General features: G+C 43.2%; 1 pseudogene; it reads right to left on the bottom strand.

Moving 5' to 3' along the window:
* On the bottom strand, positions 1 to 22,168 carry LOC139453220 (DNA ligase 1-like; annotated as a pseudogene).
* Positions 22,169 to 22,923: the final 755 nt, after the last annotated feature.

Here is a 22,923-nt window from a genome sequence, read left to right as displayed (position 1 = left end):
CTAAAGTTGACTGTCTACATCCAAGTTGTATTTTCGTCTCGCACGCTCGAAAATATCATCGTCATCATCATCATCGTCTAGTTCCAAAGAGTCGAGCGATGGCCGACGTCTGCCGAGATGTGTCGAGCGGCTAATTGGAGTTGTCAGTCTAGATTCGTTCAGCGATAGGTCGTAATCTGCAAAGAAAGACATTGTGCTTTATTGGGGAGTAGGGGCAGCCGAGTTGTTCAATCGTTAGCTCGTCGCGACGAAGACCCGAGTTCGATTCCCAACATGGGTACAATGTATGAACCCTGTTTTTGATGGCCCTGGCCATGATATTTCTGAGCATACTCACTCATTCTCTGTGCTTTATGAAATATAAAACATATACACGCTTTGGTGTGATCGCGTGGAACTATTTGGTGGAAATGAAGACCGGTTTGTTTACAAACCTTAAAATATTAAAAAAAATAATTGTATCAAGATGGATTTGTAAGTTCCATCTTTCAGTTATATACTAAATTGTTTTTTTGTTTTTTTTAACGCTGCCTTCAGCAAAATTCCAGTTATAGGACGATGACAAATTTAACACAAAATATATATTATGGATAACAAATTCTCTATTTAACTGTAATTGCGAAGTTTCGGTATATATCCTTATTTGTTAAGCAAGACAGTCTTGCTTCAAACACTTTATATGACAGTCACCTGTACATAATCGAGTCTGGACTAGACAATTAAGTGATTGACACCATGAGCATCGATGTACGTAACTTGGGTACGATGACGCCTGTTACAATAAGCATCCTCCTTATATTTTAAAATTATATTTCCTATTTCTGAGAACCCTAATGCTCACATAATCATACACAACAGTTGAGAGTCGTCAGATAATTGGCAAAACGTGTTTGAACATAGTAAGTGTCTTTTGGTTTTGAAAGTTTTCAGTTTTGTTACAACGTGAGATCGGTTGGTCCAGTCGCCTTGCCTCCGCATTTCGTTGTGCAGAGTTGCGTCCCTTAGGCAGGCCAGGATTCGAATTCCGATTTACCCAGATTATGCTTCTTGGTTGGCGAACATCATACCCTTGCTCGTGGGTTTCACCAAAGTGATGAACGTCTTAGATCTGCATCCCTTACATTTACCTGATATAACTTAAAAAACGTACAAAGCGGTGATAACCAGAGTCGTTACATTTAATATTTTGGCGAAAACAAGGCGCATGTCGCTGGCAAACTAAGGCTCGTAACCAGGGTAAATCTGAGATTTGATCCACCATCAGCGGATCCTTCTCTTTACTGGGACAGTCACAATCTAAATATGACGATACTCAAGAAACAGTACATACAATCGCACCTCAGCTGCATCAATATTGGAATAATTGACTAGTAGAAGAAGCGACCATAAAATAACTTCACCTTGACACTTATCGCGAATACAATTTCCACCGTGTTGAGAGACCTTACCTTGACTCGGTGCCTGTAATAACTTCTTGGCGTCCCTCACAATGTCCTTGACATCTGTCTTCCTCTCCTTGACTTTCCCTGCAACATCATGTACAATCTAACAGAGGCTCGACATATCCACTATTGTAAATGGTCATGTCTAACACACACTGCCCCTACCTCGAGTTGCCTGACATATCCCCACCCTGAGTTGTATGTCACATGTCACTGGCAGGAGTAGTCTAACATATCCCCACCCTGAGTTGTATGTCACATGTCACTGGCAGGAGCAGTCTGACATATCCCCAATCTGAGTTGTCTGTCACGTGTCACTGGCAGGAGTAGTCTGACATATCCCCACCCTGAGTTGTCTGTCACGTGTCACTGGCAGGAGTAGTCTGACATATCCCCACCCTGAGATGTCTGTCACATGTCACTGGCAGGAGTTGCCTGACATATCCCCACCCTGAGTTGTCTGTCCTATGTCACTGGCAGGAGTTGTCTTACATATCCCCACCCTGAGTTGTCTGTCATATGTCACTGGCAGGAGTAGTCTGACATATCCCCACCCTCAGATATCTGTCACATGTCACCGGCAGGAGCAGTCTGACATATCCCCACCCTGAGTTGTCTGTCACATGTCACTGGCAGGAGTAGTCTGACATATCCCCACCCTGAGTTATCTGTCACATGTCACTGGCAGGAGTAGTCTGACATATCCCCACCCTGAGTTGTCTGTCACATGTCACTGGCAGGAGTAGTCTGACATATCCCCACCCTCAGATATCTGTCACATGTCACTGGCAGGAGTAGTCTGACATATCCCCAATCTGAGTTGTCTGTCACATGTCATTGGCAGGAGCAGTCTGACATATCTCCACCCTGAGTTGTCTGTCACATGTCACCGGCAGGAGTAGTCTGACATATCCCCACTCTGAGTTGTCTGTCACATGTCACTGGCAGGAGTAGTCTGACATATCCCCACCCTGAGTTGTCTGTCACATGTCAATGGCAGGAGCAGTCTGACATATCCCCACCCTGAGTTGTATGTCACTTGTCACTGGCAGGAGTTGCCTGACATATCCCCAATCTGAGTTGTTTGTCACATGTCACTGACAGGAGTTGTCTGACATATCCCCAATCTGAGTTGTCTGTCACATGTCACTGGCAGGAGCAGTCTGACATATCCCCACCCTCAGATGTCTGTCACATGCAGGAGCAGGAGCAGTCTAAAATACCCCCTTCCTGAGTTGACCGACTGATATCCCTCCTTAGTGGTTAAAGCGTTCGCTTGTCACGCCAAATGTCTAGGTTCTATACCTCACATACAATGTTTGAAGCCCATTTCTGGTGTCCCCCGCGCGATTGTGTTGGAATATTGATAAAGCGGCGTCAAACCCAACTCACCCACTCACCCACTGAGTTTTTCCTACTTCATAATGTTCCCACCCTCAAGCATCACGCCACTACCCTGAGTTGTCTTACATGTCTTGTAGGTCGGGTAGCCTAGTGGTTAAAGCGTTCGCTCGTCACGCCGAAGACCCGGGTTCGATTCCCGACATGGGTACAATGTGTGAGGCCCCTTACATGGCATACCCTGTTAATCCATAACAGCGAAGGTTGTTACAGCCCCAGATTTAGAACACAGTCTCCGAGGGCATTACTTACCATCCTTTCCCTTGACCTCCACCGCAACTATGTCGACTCCCTCCATCTTGGGCGTGGTCGCCCGAGGATCCCATGACGGACCCACACTGATGTCGAACATGTTCTTGTACTTCCTCTCATATGCTTTCCTCTTCTTCTTCTTGTCGTACGATGTAATCAGCTCGTCCTTCTTCCTCCTGCTCTTCACGCTCTCTTCGGAATTATCCTCAGGCACATTCAGATCCTCCTCTTCTTCGTCCTTGTCTGGCGCATTCTCCTCCGGAAGTCCGTACAACTTCCGGTTCATCTTCTCGTGCTCTAACACTCGACTCGTGACGTACTGAGACCGGAAGCGACGGCACTGCTGGTCTTTGAACCTTCTCCTCAGATGATGAAGTTGCTTTTGCTGCCGACGTTTAGATTCGACCTTTTTGCGTTCTCTTTCACGAACACTCTGATTATGTATCTTAATCTGGTCCACTTCTACAGTCATTAATTTTTGCAAGAGGTAGGATTTTCTCTTTTTCCTAAACGAATCACTGCCGTAGACAGAGTTAATCTTTTTATATGCATCAGCTTCCCTGAGAGTGAGTACATACTCTTTCTTGTTTCGTGGGGAGATGGTGATTGTGGCTTGGTAAACCTCACCGTACTGGGAGCCGATGCGGCTGATGGTGTCATCACACCTCCTCAACTCCCGCTTCGTGCGTCCGGTGTAGGCTTTGTAGAGTTCATTGGCGTCAGTAAGGGCAGGCTGGTGGGTGTCATCATCCCGTCGTCTACTGGCCACAGGTTTCGGAACTACATAGCTAGGGTTCCAGTCTCTTCTCTCCAGATCAACCCGTCTCTCCCTTGCCTTCATGTCAAGGTAGGGCGACTCTCTTTGTTTCACGGGACAAGTGTTCTCCTTGTCCGAGGCGTGGAACATGTGGTTCAGTGTTTGCTCATTCTTTCTTACGATCTTTTCTCGTTCCTTCGGGACCACTTCAGCAATTACTGGAGGCTGCTTTCTCTCGCTTTTCGCATGGAAGGGGTCAGACTTCTTGTCTGGGGCTTCGCGTTTCTCATTAGGAGAACTTCTGTCATCGCTGGAATAAGAGCAGCGAATTAGAGACGAATACATAACGAACACGCTTATAACGAATTGACGGATATAACGAACTATTTTTTTGGTCCCGCCCATTTGCTGTGTATATTCCGTACATTTGCTTATAACGAACACGCTTATAACGAATTGACGGATATAACGAACTATTTTTTGGTCCCGCCCATTTGCTTTGTATATTCCGTACATTTGCTTATAACGAACACGCTTATAACGAATTGACGGATATAACAAACTATTTTTTGGGTTCCGCCCATTTGCTGTGTTTATTCCGTACATTTGCTTATAACGAACTACGGTTATATCGAATTAAAATTAGTGGTCCCTTTGAGTTCGTTATAACCGTAGTTTACTGTAGTAGTATACCATGCCATGCATGATCAATGACAAACGACAGTGATGAGTCATTGGTCAGGCCTCATTGGATATGTTAAGCTACCTTAAAATGTATGCCAAATTTTATGTTTGGACACAAATACATTCTCGTTGAGACTCAATATCAGGATACATTCAAGGAAGGTATTTAATTAAAATCGTGTTAATTCAGTTACTTGCATGTCACCGGTCGATTGTATAAAGTGTCAACAGCCGAGCCATGAAGATATATCTCAAAATCTTCTAAAATAATACTTGTAGGAAAAGTGATCTTATAGCCAATATAAATACAAATGTCGGCGTCTCGGCGAAGCTGGCAGTGGTGTGGAAGCTATGGATGGCTGCGGTCAGCAATATCACAGCGGTCTGAATCAAATCTGAACCAGGCAAAACAGTGCAAAGTCATCCGCGATCGTTGACACGTGATCAGCCAGATCACTGTGTTAAAACATTATATGATGGTTCACATGACAAACAAGGGATACTGTGGACCTGTTCTTCCTGGAGTGAGTGAGTATGGTTTTACCCCGCTTTTAGCAATATTCCAGCAATATCACGGCGGGGGACACCAGAAATGGGCTTCACACATTGTACCAATGTCGGGAATCGAACCCGGGTCTTCGGCGTGACGAGCGAACGCTTTAACCACTAGGCTACCCGACCGCCCTTCTTCCTGGACCCTCCGGGGGGGCGAGTGAGTGAGTATGGTTTTACGCCGCTTTTTTAGCAATATCCCAGCAATATCACGGCGGGGGACACCAGGATTTGGCTTCACACATTGTACCAATGTCGGGAATCGAACCCGGGTCTTTGGCGTGACGAGCGAACGCTTTAACCACTAAGCTACCCGATCGCCCTTCTTTCTGGACCCTCTACAGGGTAAGGTGAGTGAGTATGGTTTTACGCCGCTTTTTTTAGCAATATCCCAGAAATATCACGGCGGGGGACGCCAGGATTTGGCTTCACACATTGTACCCATGTCGGGAATCGAACCCGGGTCTTCGGCGTGACGAGCGAACGCTTTAACCACTAGGCTACCCGACCGCCCCCAACAGGGTCGAGGGAGGGACAAGGAAAGCAGCGTACCTTCTGAGTTTGGGCTGTTCCGCTCTGGCATTGGCCCATGAGGTAGCAAACTTCTGAGATCTGAAATAGAAACAGGTTATGATCAGCAGATTAAAACGAAACTATCAATTCCTCCGATAAGAAGAATGGCGTAACTGTTGTTGGTAGGAGACACATGTTTTATGAAAGAACAGGCAAGGTTAACACTTACTTCTGAGATTCATGCGCCTTTGTGGAGATCCCGGCATGGTCTGTGTGAACAGATATAAGATTAATTATCACACACCCATGGTCCGTGTCAACATCAAAACGTGTAAATATAACACAAATTAGATTTTAGCAACAGAATCACCACACAATCTACAATACTACACAATCCGGCAAAAATATGGAAATATCACAGGCCCATTGTACCGGTGTTACAGGTGAGACTACACGACCATTGTACCGGTGTTAGAGGTGAGGTTACACGACCACTACCCGGTGTTACAGGTGAGATTACATTACCACTATTCGGTGTTAGAGGTGAGATTACACGACCATTATCCGGTGTTAAGAGGTTAGATTACACGACCCTTATCCGATGTTAGAGGTGAGGTAATACGACTATTATCTGGTGTTAGAGGTCGAAGTTACACGACCATTATCCGGTGTTAGAGGTTACACCTCCACTATCTTGTGTTAGAGGTGAAGTTACACGATCACTATCCGGTGTTAGAGGTGAGGTTACACCACCATTATCTGGTATTAGAGGTGATTGTTACACGATCACTATTCGGTGTTAGAGGTGAGGTTACACGACCATTATCTGGTGTTAAAGGTGAGGTTACACGACCATTTTCCCGTGTTAGTGGTGAGGTTACACCACCATTATCCGGTGTTAGAGGTTACACTACCATTATCCGGTGTTAGAGGTTACACTACCATTATCCGGTGTTAGAGGTTACACTACCATTATCCGGTGTTAGAGGTTACACCTCCACTATCCGGTGTTAGAGGTGAGGTTACGCCACCACCATCCGGTGTTAGAGGTGAGGTTACACCTCCACTATCCGGTGTCAAAGGTGTTAGGGGTTACGCTACCATTAGGTCGGTGTTTGCCGTATGTCTGCTCCCGCTCGGATGTCTTCAGCTTGGCCATCAGGTTGTTGAGTTTAGGGAGAGGAGCCACCGCCTTCTGTCCCTTCCGGGAGGGGGCGGAGTTGGCCAGCCTGGGGGAGTCATCGTCGGCTGTGGGGTAGGAGGGCACGAACATGCAGGGAGTGAAGCTAGGCGTGGCGAGGCAGTCAGTGAACGAGATATCACGCCGTGTAAGTTTTAGTAAAGCCTAAAGTAGACATACTACTTTGGTGTGAGTGAATGAGTATATTTGTACGCAACTTTGGCAATAGTGCAGCAATATCACGGCGGGGATCTCAAATGGGCTTCACACATTGTACCCATGTGGGGAATCGAACCCAGGCCTTCGGCATGACGAGTGAACGCTTTAACCACAAGGCTACCCCACCGGCGTTACGGCTTTAGAAATAAACGCTCAACAGGAATGAGGTGCTGACGAGCCATGTATAACAGTCATGGCGAATCTAGGGTCTGCAGATACTGGCAGCTAAAGGACGTAACTCTGCACACCTTAGACAACCCGGCCGAACACGCAGCAGGGGAAGGAAGTAAGTAGGATACGAGTACACTGCCGGGCAAAAGAAAGTATCCACCATTGTTTCATGGAGGCTAAAAGTGAAACAAGCCAGAAATTGTTATTCGATGGTGATGTATTTGATACAGGTATCGTAGTTGTGTTTCGACAATTATTTTCTGCCTATTAACGTTTTGATAAAGTTTGTAATTTTTTTGTCCAAATACGATTTTGAGGTGAATACTTTCTTGCGCACAGCGGTTTATGTGAGAAACATGGGGGTATTATTTTGGGTAACTGGGTTATCACTACAACAATACAGTACTACACTATGTACAGGTATGTAAGAACGATATTTCATTTACACTCCTTCTAGGACGTATTGTGTACCTTTCGGCTTCCTCGGGGGCAAAGACTGTAGCCGTCTGTTGTGTTTCCTGGGGGCATTCTCGGCCCTCACACGTGACCCGCCTACGCTATGGTAGAACGTCAGTCGGGGTGCAGGCGGAGTTCCCTCCCCTGATAACAGGTGGCCATTTTGTTTCGGTGTCGGGAAGGACTCTGTCGTGACTGGTGCCCGACCTGCTCCATGACCACCACCAGCGATCCTGAAACACAGAGTCTGGATGGTAACTATCAAAAGATGAAATCACGCTAATAAGTGAGGTGAAATGGGTTTTAACGTCGCGTCCAAGAGTATTACACTTATATAGCGACGTGCATGTACGTGTGTGTGTTTGTGTGTCTGCTTGTACTAGTCCGGACTGATGCCGATTTATAGTGCTAGCTCACTGAGATACCATGCCACAGTTTAACATGAATACCCCACCCAGACACAGTATACTGACTCCGAGCCGACCAGTCCTTGTTTTAGCCCCTTAATGCCGAGCGCCAGACAGGGTAACAACAAGTACCATCTTTTAACGTCTTTTGGTATGACGCGGCCGGGGATCGAACCCAGGACCTTCCGCTCTCCGGGCGGACGCTCTACCACTAGACCACGGAGGCGGTCCACACTAATAGAGTTGATGTGACATCGTGTTTAACGTGTATGGCACTCTATGCAGCTACGTACGTGTATGTTTTGTTTGTTTGTTGTTTAACGCCTGACTCAGCAATATTCAAGCTATATGACGACAATCCAGAGATTGACATCATCCGCATCGATCCACGCAATTGGGATACGATGACACGCATCAACCAAGTCAGCGAGGCTGACCACCCAATCCCGTTAGGCGCCTCTTACGACAAGCATAGTCTCCTTTTATGGTAAGCATGGGTTGCTGAAGACCTATTCTACACCGGATCTTCACGGGTCTACATGTATGTGTGTGTGGTGCTAGCCAAACTACATACCACGCCCCAGTTGCCCCAGTTTTAATATGGATACCCCACTCAGACACTGTGTCGTAACTCCGAGCAAACCAGTCCTTGTTTTGTCTCCTTAATGCCGAGCGCCAGGCAGGGTAACAACAAGTACCATCTTTCAAATTATTTTGGAATGACGCGGGCTGGAATCTCATCACCGACGCTCTGTCTGCTAGACCACAAATTCGATACAAACGCTTTGAACGTTTGCATGTGGCATATATTCAAACCTCTATTAACCAGAGCATCTTTCTCATCAAGGACCACAACGCTGTTCGAAGGAGGTGAAATACTGACTTTCAGGAAATCGGGCTAATATTCGAAAATGATGGCAGTCATTTGTACAGACACAATATTTAGTCCAAGATCACCCATCTACCTGTAGAAATGCCATACGTTTAATATTCCTCAACCACACCGTGACCAGAAACGTCATTGTATTTCTGAATCACATTATCAAGTCGCCTAATTAACAAACGGTTGACTTTTGTATTGTGGCGCTGGGAGTAGGCTGCCCTGACTCATGTATTGTCAAGTCATATTACCTTTAGAAACTGAGTCCTGGTAACACAGGCATAAACACATTCCACTCGGGCAAACACATCTCACAGGTAAACACATAGGTGCACACAAGGTCACAAATCATCACATCCTAATCCATCACCACCCTTCAAATTGCTATACAGCAACACTGTTATTGAAAAACATAGCCTTGCTAAACCAACAGTGTTGAGTGAGTGAGTGCGTGAGTGAGTGAGTGAGTGAGTGGGTGATTGGGTGAGTGAGTGAGTGAGTGAGTGAGTGAGTGAGTGAGGGTTAACGTCGCTATTAGCAGTATTCCAGTTATATCACGGCGTGTCAGCTTAATGTGGGAGGAAAGCCAGGAGTGATTCGGGTCTTAGATGTTTACCACTTTGGTGAAATCCAAGAGCACGGGTATGGTGCTGACAAACCTAGATAGGTAATCAGGGCGAACCGGGATTCGAACCCACGATCATAGGTTTCTACCTAGTCCAAGGGACGCAACGCTTCACAGGGAATTGTGGCGCATTAGACGGCTGGGCCACCCGTGCCCCCCACAAGTGTTGAAGTAACACGATATCGACGTGTGTCAACACACATCCACAGTAGGAATTGTTGAAGTCGGAGTGTCCACAGTATAGCGTTAGTATGAGACGCGTGTAATGATACCCCGGTATACAGTCACAGCACGCCTCCTATGTGTAAACCCAGTATTGGAGTCTCATACGTTAATACAGTAGTAGACGTCATGTCTTTGTCCCAGTGTATATAGGGCTACTATTGCGTGTTGGAGACGCCGTGAAGCTCAACTGGTCCGTGGTGAACTAAGCTGTTACACTTAACTTCCAGAAATAATTAAAGTTAAACAACCCCCAGCATAACTCACATTGCGATGTCAGTGGATTCGTTATACCGGGTGCAACGGGATAAATCCCCTTAGAAACAACCGTTACGTTACGTGGGAATCAACGCATGTTTCATGATCATAAGTGTAGAATCCCCACGCTATGAACTCAAATGCTGTTTATACTAAAAAAGTGTATATACCTGTGTCAAGTTCTATCATTCTATATGCATAAAGTTATCCAGTCACTATGTATGATTAGGTAGCATACTTGATAAAGCGTTTGCTCCTTACGCTGCAACGGGTTTGATTCCCTACATTGATACAATGGGTACTGTCAAGTTTTGTATGTGGTTTACCGGACAATATTGCTTTGTGGAATAACATCCTTTCGGCAATTGGAACTCACATATTTCCCTTTAGATACATAACGTTAGCTAGCCATGGTTATGAAGTTATACAACCCTAAGTATTTACATATATAAAGGCACCCGTGAAGATCCGGGTTTGAATAGGTCTTCAGCAATCCGTGCTATTTGTGAGAGGCGACTAACGGGATGGGGCGGTCAGGCTCGCTGACTTGGTTGCTGCATTTCGTCGTATCTCATTTGCGTAGATCGATGCTCATGAGATTAATCACTGGACTGACGATAATTTACAGACCGCCGTCATATAGCTGGACTATTGGTGTGTGCAGCGTTGAACAACAAACATACAAAGAAACAAAACTCATATAAAAATATATTCTGTACCCATTATGTGAAACATAGTCATGGTTTTATGTTTTCGTGTTTGAATGATATAGCCGTCTTCTTAGTGTCGAGCAGAAACTATACTAACCTAATGCGTGCGTGTGTGTGTGCGTGTGTGTGTGCGTGTGTGTGTGTGTGTGTTTATTTGTGTAACACCACACTCAGCAATATTGAAGCCATATAACGGCGGTCTGTAAATACTGAAATCACGAGAAAGTGAGTGAGTGAGTGAGTGAGTGAGGTTTTACGCCGCTTTTAGCAATATTCCAGCAATATCACGGCGGGGGACACCAGAAATGGGCTTCACACATTGTACCCATGTCGGGAATCGAATCCGTGTCTACGGTGTGACGAGTTAACGCTTAAACCACTAGGCTACCCGACCGCCCTAGTCACGAAAGACAATCCAGTGATTGATACTGTAATCAACGATCCGCGCCGCCAGGATACGATGACACACTATCGACCAAGTCACCGATCCAGACCACCCGATCCCTTAATCGCCCCTCACGACCAGAATAGTGTGCTGGGGACCTATTTCAAACAAGAATCTCCACAATGACTATATGAGATGAAGGGAACGTGTAGCCAGAAGAACCGTACACATATATACACACCTGTATTAACTTGTAGGAAGTGACACTGTACAACGTGTGAAACATAATTGACCATCTGTATGTACAAAGTAGGCACAATTTGTGGATAAGAGTGAGTATGGTTTTACGCCGCTTTTAGCAATATTCAAGCAATATCACGGCGGGGGACACCAGAAATGGGCTTCACACATTGTACCCATGTCGGGATTCGAACCCGGGTCTTCGGCGTGACGAGCGAACGCTTTAACCACTAGGCTACCCGACCGCCCCTGTGGATAAGAACTTCTTTATACATGACAACGGATCTACACCGAAACGTTGCCTTTACAGCCTATAAAGAAGTTGTTATCCATACATTGTGTCTACTTTGTCATCCGTCAACTTCGAAGTAATGAATATTCAACAATTGATCTGTATGTATGTTAAATATTGTATAAGGCCATACCATACACACTCACTGTTAAAATACATCAGTCTTGTCTCCTGAGTATTCATTATCTTGAATCTCAGCAAACATAATACCAACATGTTTTTAATACAAGTTGCCTTAAATGAAATCGAGAGTTTTATTGACAAATAAAACAGCCCCTGGCCATGGCAATAATGTAAATACTCCCTCCACTGTCACCGCACAAAACAAACACTACAGGAGGTGCGCGGCGAGTTTACACGCCTGCAGTGACTAGCTGCGATTATTGCACATCTTGTTATAGCGTGTGTTGACAACGCTCTCGTGACGTACAACAGAGAAACACGATATATACAGCTATTCGGAGGCATGTCAAAAGTGAGATTGACGCGCCCAGCTACACTATGGACTGATTCAACTGTATTTGCCCGTTAAACTAATTCCGTGACACACACGAATAAGGTTACTGTGTTGTCTACAATGAAACAATGATCTCAGATCATGCAAATAAGTAGCAACTGTTATATGATCAGAGCAAGTATATCATTCCTCATTAGAACATCAAACCTAGAAAAATCTACATATAGAACATGGCTGAGAAGTGTGTTATCTTTCACTGGTGTATCAGCACATAAAATAATCTGCATATAGAACATGGCTGAGAAGTATGTTATCTTTCACTGGTGTATCAGCACATAGAATAATCTACATATAGAACATGGCTGAGAAGTGTGTTATCTTTCACTGGTGTATCAGCACATAGAATAATCTACATATAGAACATGGCTGAGAAGTGTGTTATCTTTCACTGGTGTATCAGCACATAGAATAATCTACATATAGAACATGGCTGAGAAGTGTGTTATCTCTCACTGGTGTATTAGCACATAGAATAATCTGCATATAGAACATGGCTGAGTAGTATGTTATCTTTCACTGGTGTATCAGCACATAGAATAATCTACATATAGAACATGGCTGAGAAGTATGTTATCTTTAACTAGTGAGTGAGTGAGTGAAGTGTCAACGTCGTATCGGCATTGTTACAGCCCTATAGGTGTATCAGGAAATGGATTATTCTACACATATAACATGAATGAGGAATTTATCATTTGTCGCTAGAGTTTCAGACCATTGATTAACTACACATAGAATATGAGGAGTAGACCATTCTTGACTGGATCGTCAGCACATTGAGAAAGCTATATAACGAACATGAGTCCAAGGTGAATCATTCATCGAGAGCGACCCATGGGGTGAGAGGGGATCCCAGTAAACTGTGCTGGGGGTACGGGGCGACAGGGATGACAAGCACCGTGGCTTGGTTGGTAGTTTGTCATCGTACCCCGACGTCGTGAATCGTTGTTCACAATATCAATCACTGAATTGTCTGCTCCAGACTAGATTATGTAGATTATATTACAATACTTTTCTCTCTTATTACACACTACTTTTTTTCCTGTGTTTTTATTCCTGATTTCATATGAATTTCATATTATGTTAGACTAACATATCGTATATGATTTGTTTACACAATTCTTTTCTCTCCTCATGCATACATACATACATACATACATACATACATACATACATACATACATACATACATACATACATACATACATACATACATACATACATACATACATACATACATACATACATACATACATACATACATACATACATACATACATACATACATACATACATTATAGTTTGACAGTGCTGACAGTCACAGAGCTTGACAGACTGAACTGACAATGAATATAGAGTAAGTGCACACTAGTATCCTTGTAAAACACGTTGTTACGTCGAATTTATGTATGACAGACTATAGACAGACTACAGACGACAGACAGACAGACGACAGACAGACGACAGACATGGGTGACTATCAGACGTGTACAGGTAGCTGAGGTTATCTGTTTAGGAGATTTGAGTGAGAGGGTTCTTGCCACTGGCAAAATAAACGTCGCTGTCGATTTTAAGAATAAGATAAAAGATTCCTTCATGTTAACATCATCACTTAAATAACATACATCGTTGAATCTAGGTACTCAAATGCAGAACATGAAAAGTCCTAGACGAGAAACAGTTACAATATTTTGTATATCAATTCTGATTGGCTATTTAGAGATAGATGGCTCACGTGCTTGCTGTCCGTGCTCTCCGGACAGCGTCCCTGGACTGACCCTCAGAACTGAGATATGTGGACACACTGGACATAGCGACTCACCGACATAAACCAACAGACTCTGTCGCGCCGAGTCGAGCCGACCGAGAAAGTCAATCTGCCAGAGGCAACTTTTTATTCAATATGCATAATCCGCCTCTAAAAACGATCATTGTATTCCATTAGCTGTGCTTATGAGTAAGGAGTTACTGGTGAGTGTTTGTGTAGGAGATTATACCGCTCCATAATGCCTGAAATAACGTCTTAAGGAAGTGGTGGTCACTCCAACCTGATCAGGCCCTGAGAATGCACACACATTCAGTTTTGTTTTGTTTAAAACCAAATCTCACCTCTCACTTTCCAATTTCGTGCTACAATACAGCCATGATCGATATTCATTAAGTATTGTCCGATCTGTTTGCAAGGAATGTGACCAGTGATTGCCTATATTGCAATAATCAACCTAGCTTACACTTTGTATGGTGAGATGGGAAACAGCGCAGAGATATGTATTTGATAAGGTGCGTCATACTCCTATTATATTGCTCCATATTATTAATATAGCTTTCTTATATCTGATGCGATAATGATATATCCTGCCCTAGCATCTCATCCAATCCTGCCTGGCATATTGCTATCAATGACAATATATGCTTTATATAGTTTGACGGTACTGGTAGTGAATATATTGTTTGACAGAACTAGAAGTAAATATTTTGTTTGACAGAACTGGTAGTAAATATATTGTTTGACAGAACTGGTAGTAAATATATTGTTTGACAGTGCTGACAGTGGATATAGTTCGACAGCGCTGACAGTGAATATAGTTTGACAATACTGAAAATGAATATAGTTTGACAATGCTGACAGTGAATAAAGTTTGACAATACTGACAATGAATATAGTTTGACAGTGTTGACAGTGAATATAGTTTGACAGTGTTGACATTGAATATAGCTTGATAATGAATATAGTTTGACAGTGCTGACAGTGAATATAGTTAGACAGTTCTGATAGTGAATATAGTCTGACAATACTGACAGTGAATATAGTTTAACAGTGCTGACAGTGAATATAGTTTGACAGTGCTGACAGTGAATATAGTTTGACAATACTGACAGTGAATATAGTTTGACAATACTGACAGTGAATATAGTTTGACAATGCTGACAGTGAATATAGTTAGACAGTGCTGATAGTGAATATAGTTTGACAGTGCTGATAGTGAATATAGTATGACAGCGCTGACAGTGAATATAGTTTGACAGTGCTGACAGTGAATTTAGGTTGACAATACTGACAGTAAATATAGTTTGACAATGCTGACAGTGAATATAGTTGACAGCGCTGACAGTAAATATAGTTTGACAGTGCTGATAGTGAATATAGTATGACAGCGCTGACAGTGAATACAGTTTGATAATGTTGACAGTAAATATAGTTTGACAGTACTGGCAGTGAATATTGTATGACAATGTTGACAGTGAAAATGTCTTGGTAGCACTAAAAGGGCATTTCGTTTGGTTAATTTACTGTCCGAAAATATATACAGACGTGTTGAAAAGAAAAATATCTTCACGCTGTAAACAGTGAACAACATTGTATTATATTACCCGTACAATGCGTTACATTCTCTGCTTTTGGCAGAGATTTCTTATGAATATGGAAAGTGCTTTATCGCTTTTATATATATACATGTACTGTTTAATTTATAAGAAAATAATAACTATTCTTTTTCTGTTCTTTTCATTGTATTTGTTTTCGGCATCCCACTTAACCCACATCACACTGATCACTCCATTACCAAAATCTGCACAAAAAATAACACGGAAATGTACTTAAAGTGTCGGACTATTCACTCTTGAAGTCAAGAAGGATGGCTAATGACTAAATAGCTCAGTATATGATCTTACATTATACATGGTGGATATCCTAATAACAAACAGTAAATTAATAATCATTTCGAAACAAATGTCTAGTGAGTGAATGAGAAAGGGAGACAACTGCTGACAGGGGATTGCACGATTTTCGTTGTACCCCATGGTGCCCCCATTGTATAAAACCAAATCTCACCTCTCACTTTCCTATTTCGTGCTACAATACAGCCATGATCGACACTCAGTACGTATTGTCCGATCTGTTTGCAAGGAATGTGACCAGTGATTGCCTATATTGCAATAATCAACCTAGCTTACAGTTTGTATGGTGAGATCGGAAATAGCGCTGAGTGATGTATTTGATAAGTTGAGTCATACTCCTATTATATTACTCAATATTATTGATAGAACTTTCTTTTATCTGATATCACCGCGATAATGATATATCCTGCGCTGGCATCTCATCCAATATCATTGATAATATGTGCTTCATATAGTTTGATAGTACTGGTAGTGAAAATATAGTTTGATAGTACTGGTTGTAAATATATTGTTTGATAGTACTGGTAGTAAATATATTGTTTGACAGAACTGGTAGTAAATATATTGTTTGACGGAACTTGTTTGAACTGTTGTTACTTACTCCCTAGGGAGGGGGGAGGTGGGGTGGGGTGGGTAAGGGGGGGGCACGGGTGGCCCAGTCGTCTAAGGCGCCGCGATTCGCTGTGCAGAGTTGCGTCCCTTTGGCACGCCAGAAACCTATGATCCTGGGTTCGAATCCCGGTTCGCTCCGATTATGTTTCTAGGTTTGTCAGCACCATACCCGTTCTCGTGGGTTTCACCGAAGTGGTAAACGTCTGAGACCTGCATCACTTCGGGCTTTCCTCCCACATTAAGCTGACGAGCCGCGTTATAACTGGAATACTGTTAAAAGCGGCGTCAAACCCAACTCACTCACTCACTTACTCCCGTGAAAATTAGTTTAAAGACTTGATCTTGTTTAAATACTAGAAAATATATTTTTGAACGAGTTGAAAGCAGTCTTTGACACATGCTGGCCCGATTTCGTACAGTCTGCCGCAAAAGGCCCTAAGCAGGCGAATGCCCCAAAGAACTCCAGTCTAATTCTCATTCATGTTAACACAACTAATAAGGATAACTTCAATCATGCTCTCTGAATGTGTTTTTCCTTTCGCGTCTCGTAGGTACAAAGGTTTCCCTGTCTCACCTCGCCTTTTGTGTTTCAGCTGTGCAGTCACATGTACAATGGAATAAACAACACATAGAAACACAATAACCAATAAACAAGCGCGGTGGAACTCTAGCTGTACGGTGCTATAACGTGTGTGTACATGATCACAGAGACCCTACTGATAGCCTCAGACTGAGACGTATAAAATACAGACCGTTTCGTTTGTATTTGCTTGTCAAATAACACGTTTACCTTATTGAATCACCTGACAAAGACGTTTTTTCATGAGTAAGATAAACATGTTACTTGGTAAGAAGAGACAGGTAACGACGTCAATCTTTATAACGCGGAAAATTGTTATGAAGTGTAACCACAATTTTTCTATTCATAATATATTTACTTAATTATCTTCATAATCTTATTCTGAAAACAATACTAACGAAATAACATGACATAATATATAAACAGTGTCTGATTAAATGAATACACAAACAGTAAAGACATTTCAACTGCTCGTAAGTGAGTTAGTTTTAAAAGTATTGCAGTTATATCACGGCGTGTCATCTTAATGTGGGAGGAAAGCCCGAAGTGATGCAGGTCTCAGACGTTTACCACTTCGGTGAAACCCACGAGCATGGGTATGGTGCTGACAAACCTAGAAACATAATCGTGGCGAACCGGGAATCGAATCCAGGATCATAAGTTTCTGGCGTGCCCAAGGGACGCAATTCTGCACAGCGAGTCACGGCGCCTTAGACGACTGGGCCACCCGTGGCCCCCAACTGCTTGTAAGAATAGTATACAAGTGATGAAGGAATAATTACAAAAGGGTGGAAGATATATGGTAACATTATCTAGAGTAACTGGGTAAAACATCATCATGGTATATATCCCATAGTATACGCCACTACATTAAATATACCATACCGTACACCACCACATAACATATACCATACCGTACACCACCAAGTTAAGTATACCATACTGGACACCACCATGTTAAATGTTCCCGCACCAGCATGTAAAGTATACCATACTCTCCAGCAACCCATGCTTGCCGTTAAAGGCGACTTTGCTTGTAAGAGGCGACTTATGGGATCGGGAGATCAGGCTCGCTGACTTGGTTGATGCATGTCATCGTATCCCAATTGTGTAGATCGATGTTCATGTTGTCAATCACTGGATTGTCTGGTCCAGACTCAATTATTTACAGACCGCCGTCATATAGCTGGAATATTGCTGACTGTGGCGTTAAACAAAAAAACCCCCACCTCTATGTTAAATGTCCCATACTGTACACCACCATGTTGAATGTCCCATACTGTACACCACCATGTTAAATGCCCCATGCTGTACACCACCATGTTAAATGTCCAATACTGTACACCACCATGTTAAATGTCCCATACTGTACACCACCATGTTAAATATGTCCCATACTGGAAACCGCCATTTTAAATATCCCATACTGTACACCGCCATTTTAAATGTCCCATGCTGTACACCGCCATGTTAAATGTCCAATACTGTACACCATCATGTTAAATGCCCCATACTGTACACCGCCATTTTAAATGTCCCATGCTGTACACCACCATGTTGAATGTCCCATACTTTACACCACCATGTTAAATGCCCCATACTGTACACCACCATGTTAAATGTCCCATACTGTACACCACCATGTTAAATGTCCCATACTGTACACCACCATGTTAAATGTCCAATAATGTACACCACCATGTTAAATGTCCAATACTGTACACCACCATGTTAAATGTCCCATACTGTACACCGCCATGTTAAATGTCCCATACTGTACACCGCCATTTTAAATGTCCCATACTGTACACCGCCATGTTAAATGCCCCATACTCTACGACGCCATGTTAAATGTCCCATACTCTACACCACCATGTTAAATGTCCCATACTGTACACCACCATTTTAAATGCCCCATACTCTACACCACCATGTTAAATGTCCCATACTGTACACCACCATATTAAATGTCCCATACTGTACACCACCATTTTAAATGTCCCATACTGTACACCACCATTTTAAATGTCCCATACTGTACACCGCCATGTTAAATGTCCCATACTATAACCACCATGTTAAATGTCCCATACTGTACACCACCATGTTAAATGCCCCATGCTGTACACCAGTATGTTAAAAGTCCATACTCTACACCACCATGTTAAATGTCCCATACTGTACACCACCATTTTAAATGTCCCATACTGTACACCACCATTTTAAATGTCCCATACTGTACACCACCATTTTAAATGTCCCATACTGTACACCGCCATGTTAAATGTCCCATACTATAACCACCATGTTAAATGTCCCATACTGTACACCACCATGTTAAATGCCCCATGCTGTACACCAGTATGTTAAAAGTCGATACTCTACACCACCATGTTAAATGTCCCATACTGTACACCACCATTTTAAATGTCCCATACTGTACACCACCATGTTAAATGTCCCATACTGTACACCATCATGTTAAATGTCCCATACTGTACACCACCATGTTAAATGTCCCATACTGTACACCGCCATTTTAAATGTCCCATACTGTACACCGCCATGTTAAATGTCCCATACTGTACACCGCCATTTTAAATGTCCCATACTGTACACCACCATTTTAAATGTCCCATACTGTACACCGCCATGTTAAATGTCCCATACTGTAAACACCATGTTAAATTCCCATGCTGTACACCACCATGTTAAATGTCCCATACTGTAAACACCATGTTAAATGTCCCATACTGTACACCGCCATGTTAAATGTCCCATACTGTAAACACCATGTTAAATGTCCCATACTGTACACCGCCATGTTAAATGTCCCATACTGTAAACACCATGTTAAATGTCCCATACTGTAAACACCATGTTAAATGCCCCATGCTGTACACCAGTATGTTAAAAGTCCATACTCTACACCACCATGTTAAATGTCCCACACTGTACACCGCCATTTTAAATGCCACTCACTCAGCACCAAAATGGTTTATCCCTTTTCGCCATCATGCCACATATACCTCACTATACATCACCGTGTTAGACTTCCCATGCTGTACACCGCCATGCTTTTTACCAGACACTGGTATCCAAACATGCAGTATAAACCACACAGTACCCCACCACGCTCTATAAATCCCTGTGCACCACCACGCTTTATAAATCACTGTACACCACCACGCTTTATAAATCACTGTACACCACCACGCTTTATAAATCACTGTACACCACCATGCATTATAAATCACTGTACACCATCGTGCCATATAAACCATAGCGTACACCACCATGCTTTATAAATCACTGTACACCACCACGCTCTATAAATCACTGTACACCACCACGCTTTATAAATCACTGTACACCACCACGCTCTATAAATCACTGTACACCACCACGCTTTCTAAATCACTGTACACCACTACGCTTTCTAAATCACTGTACACCGCCACGCGTTATAAATCACTGTACACAACCACGCTTTATAAATCCCTGTACACCACCACGCTTTATAAATCCCTGTACACCACCACGCTTTATAAATCACTGTACACCACCACGCTTTATAAATCACTGTACACCACCGTTCCCCATACCGTACACTGTGCACGCAAACTTTACACCACCATGTCATATTCCTCATAATGCACACCACCACGTTGAATCAAGCACACTGTACACCACCATGTGTCCCACACTGTACACCACGATATGCCCCACACTGTACACCACCATATGTCCCACACTGTACACCACCATATGTCCCACACTGTACACCACCATATGTCCCACACTGTACACCACCATATGTCCCACACTGTACACCACCATATGTCCCACACTGTACACCACCATATGTCCCACACTGTACCCTACCTGCTGAGCAGATCCCAGGAGACACAACCTCCGTGGTGGTCCAGTAGAGACACATTAGCTTGAACTCTGGTGTCATAATGTAAACATAGTCAGTGATAATATTATATACTGGGCATGGAAGCTGACAACCTTCACCCACGGCGCGTATACTCAGCAATATTCCATATATATGACGGCGGTCTGTAAATAATCGCGTCTGGACCAGACAATCCAGTGATTGATATCATGAGCATCGATCCACGCAATTGGGATCGATGACATGCATCATCCAAGTCAGCAAGTCTGACCACCCGATCCCGTAAGTCCCTCTTACGACAAGCATAGTCGCTTTTTTACGGCAAGCATGGGTTGCTGAAGATAACTATTCTACCCCGGATCTCCACGCATTTGGGATACGATGACATGTATCAACCAAGTCAGCGAGCCTGTCAGTCAGGAGTACGTTACCGAAATTTCTGTAATGTTCTATGTTACGAGAGCACTGTCTTGAACTTTCCAGTGGCTGGGTAGGTTACATATGAGGGGACTGTGGATTGTGTTAGCGTATCTCTCACACATTTGGTCTCTCACGCATTTTCATGACATCGGAACCAGCTTTTCTGTGAGGATCACTCATCATCCCTGATTCCCTGCCTAACCCATCTCGGAAGCTTGACCGCTTGGTGAATATATATCAGTATCACTGACTTTTGCCATCATCACTGTATTTTTGTATTTGATACTGACCACTGCCATCATATTATATATTGTCGGTGGATATTTTACTATCGCCCTTTTGTTTACTGCCATTGTAATTGCTGTGCAGTAATTTCTGTTGATGTGAAAACTTAGTTAATTTTGTAAGACATTTCTTGATTGTATACCACTTGTTGGTTGTTTGTTGGTTTCACACTTAATTCTTCTACGTACAGATTTCTGGGTTAACATATTGTTTCAGTTTGAGAATCGACACGTACATGTAACATAATGATACCGGTTACTTGTGCGTAATCCTTAGTATAATTACTAGTGGACATTGTGGAGTTTTTCAAAGCCAAACAAACGCTAAGAAAAGAAAGATCTAGAGACTAAACACTACAAGTGATGAGGACGTTAAGTAAAAAAGCATCGAATCCGAGAACCGTATTGTCTCTCTACCATCTGAGAACTCACCTTGACCTTCTCTGACCAACCAGATAGGTACCGGAAGTGGGGCCACCATTATCTGTCCCCCTAGGGGGAACTATGTAGGGAAGTGTCAGTGGTTGCGTCATCAGTCTACAACCGTGTTTCAGCTGTCCCGTGTATGATAATTACTATATCGTCATGGACGTATATATAAATGTATCCTCAACCACCCTGCTCGTATGCTCCTCTGGAATGGTACCTGCGATCACGGATGAAGTGAATTCATCATAAGTTCATCACTATATTCATCATAAGAATGCGTGTAAGTATGCGTAAAGTTTATTCCTCCAAAGACCCACAGTCTCATGTCCTGACTGAAATCCTCACACGCTGGCTTGAAAGTTGAACGTCAACGTAAGTTTCTGGCCAAGATACATCCACGATCTATAACTCTACCGCTCCTCAGGTGTGGTACATTCTTGAAGTAACATATCCACCAGGCGGTAACACTAGACAACTTCTTACCCCCAGCTCGCGTGTCCCCACCCCCGGGCGGTCCTCTGACATCCACCAACTGTATGATCCTGGTTGATTGGTAGATAGTATTGAGTTGTGCACGCTCGCTTTTATGCCACACTAAACAGGGTCTTCTTCGTGTTAACGTTCACTTTCACCTGTCTGAACTAGCTGCGTTAATGTACAGGTAAACATGCTACAAAACCCTCGGCCATTATTAGGGGGAACACACCATAGATCTCATGCCAAACTCCCATCAAGACTACGGACAAAACCTCGTGTCACCACTCCGCCTTGAACGCTGTTAAATCCACAATTATTCCATTTCAATGACGTATTCTAAAGAACGTATTTACAATTACATCACAAAAAACGTCGGTCTAAC

Source organism: Haliotis cracherodii, unplaced genomic scaffold (assembly GCF_022045235.1).
Source record: "Haliotis cracherodii isolate W230 unplaced genomic scaffold, xgHalCrac1.p SCAF_9, whole genome shotgun sequence".
Classification (NCBI taxonomy): domain Eukaryota; kingdom Metazoa; phylum Mollusca; class Gastropoda; order Lepetellida; family Haliotidae; genus Haliotis; species Haliotis cracherodii.
Note: the sequence above shows the minus strand (reverse complement) of the source record. Positions and strands in the feature narration are given on the sequence as shown.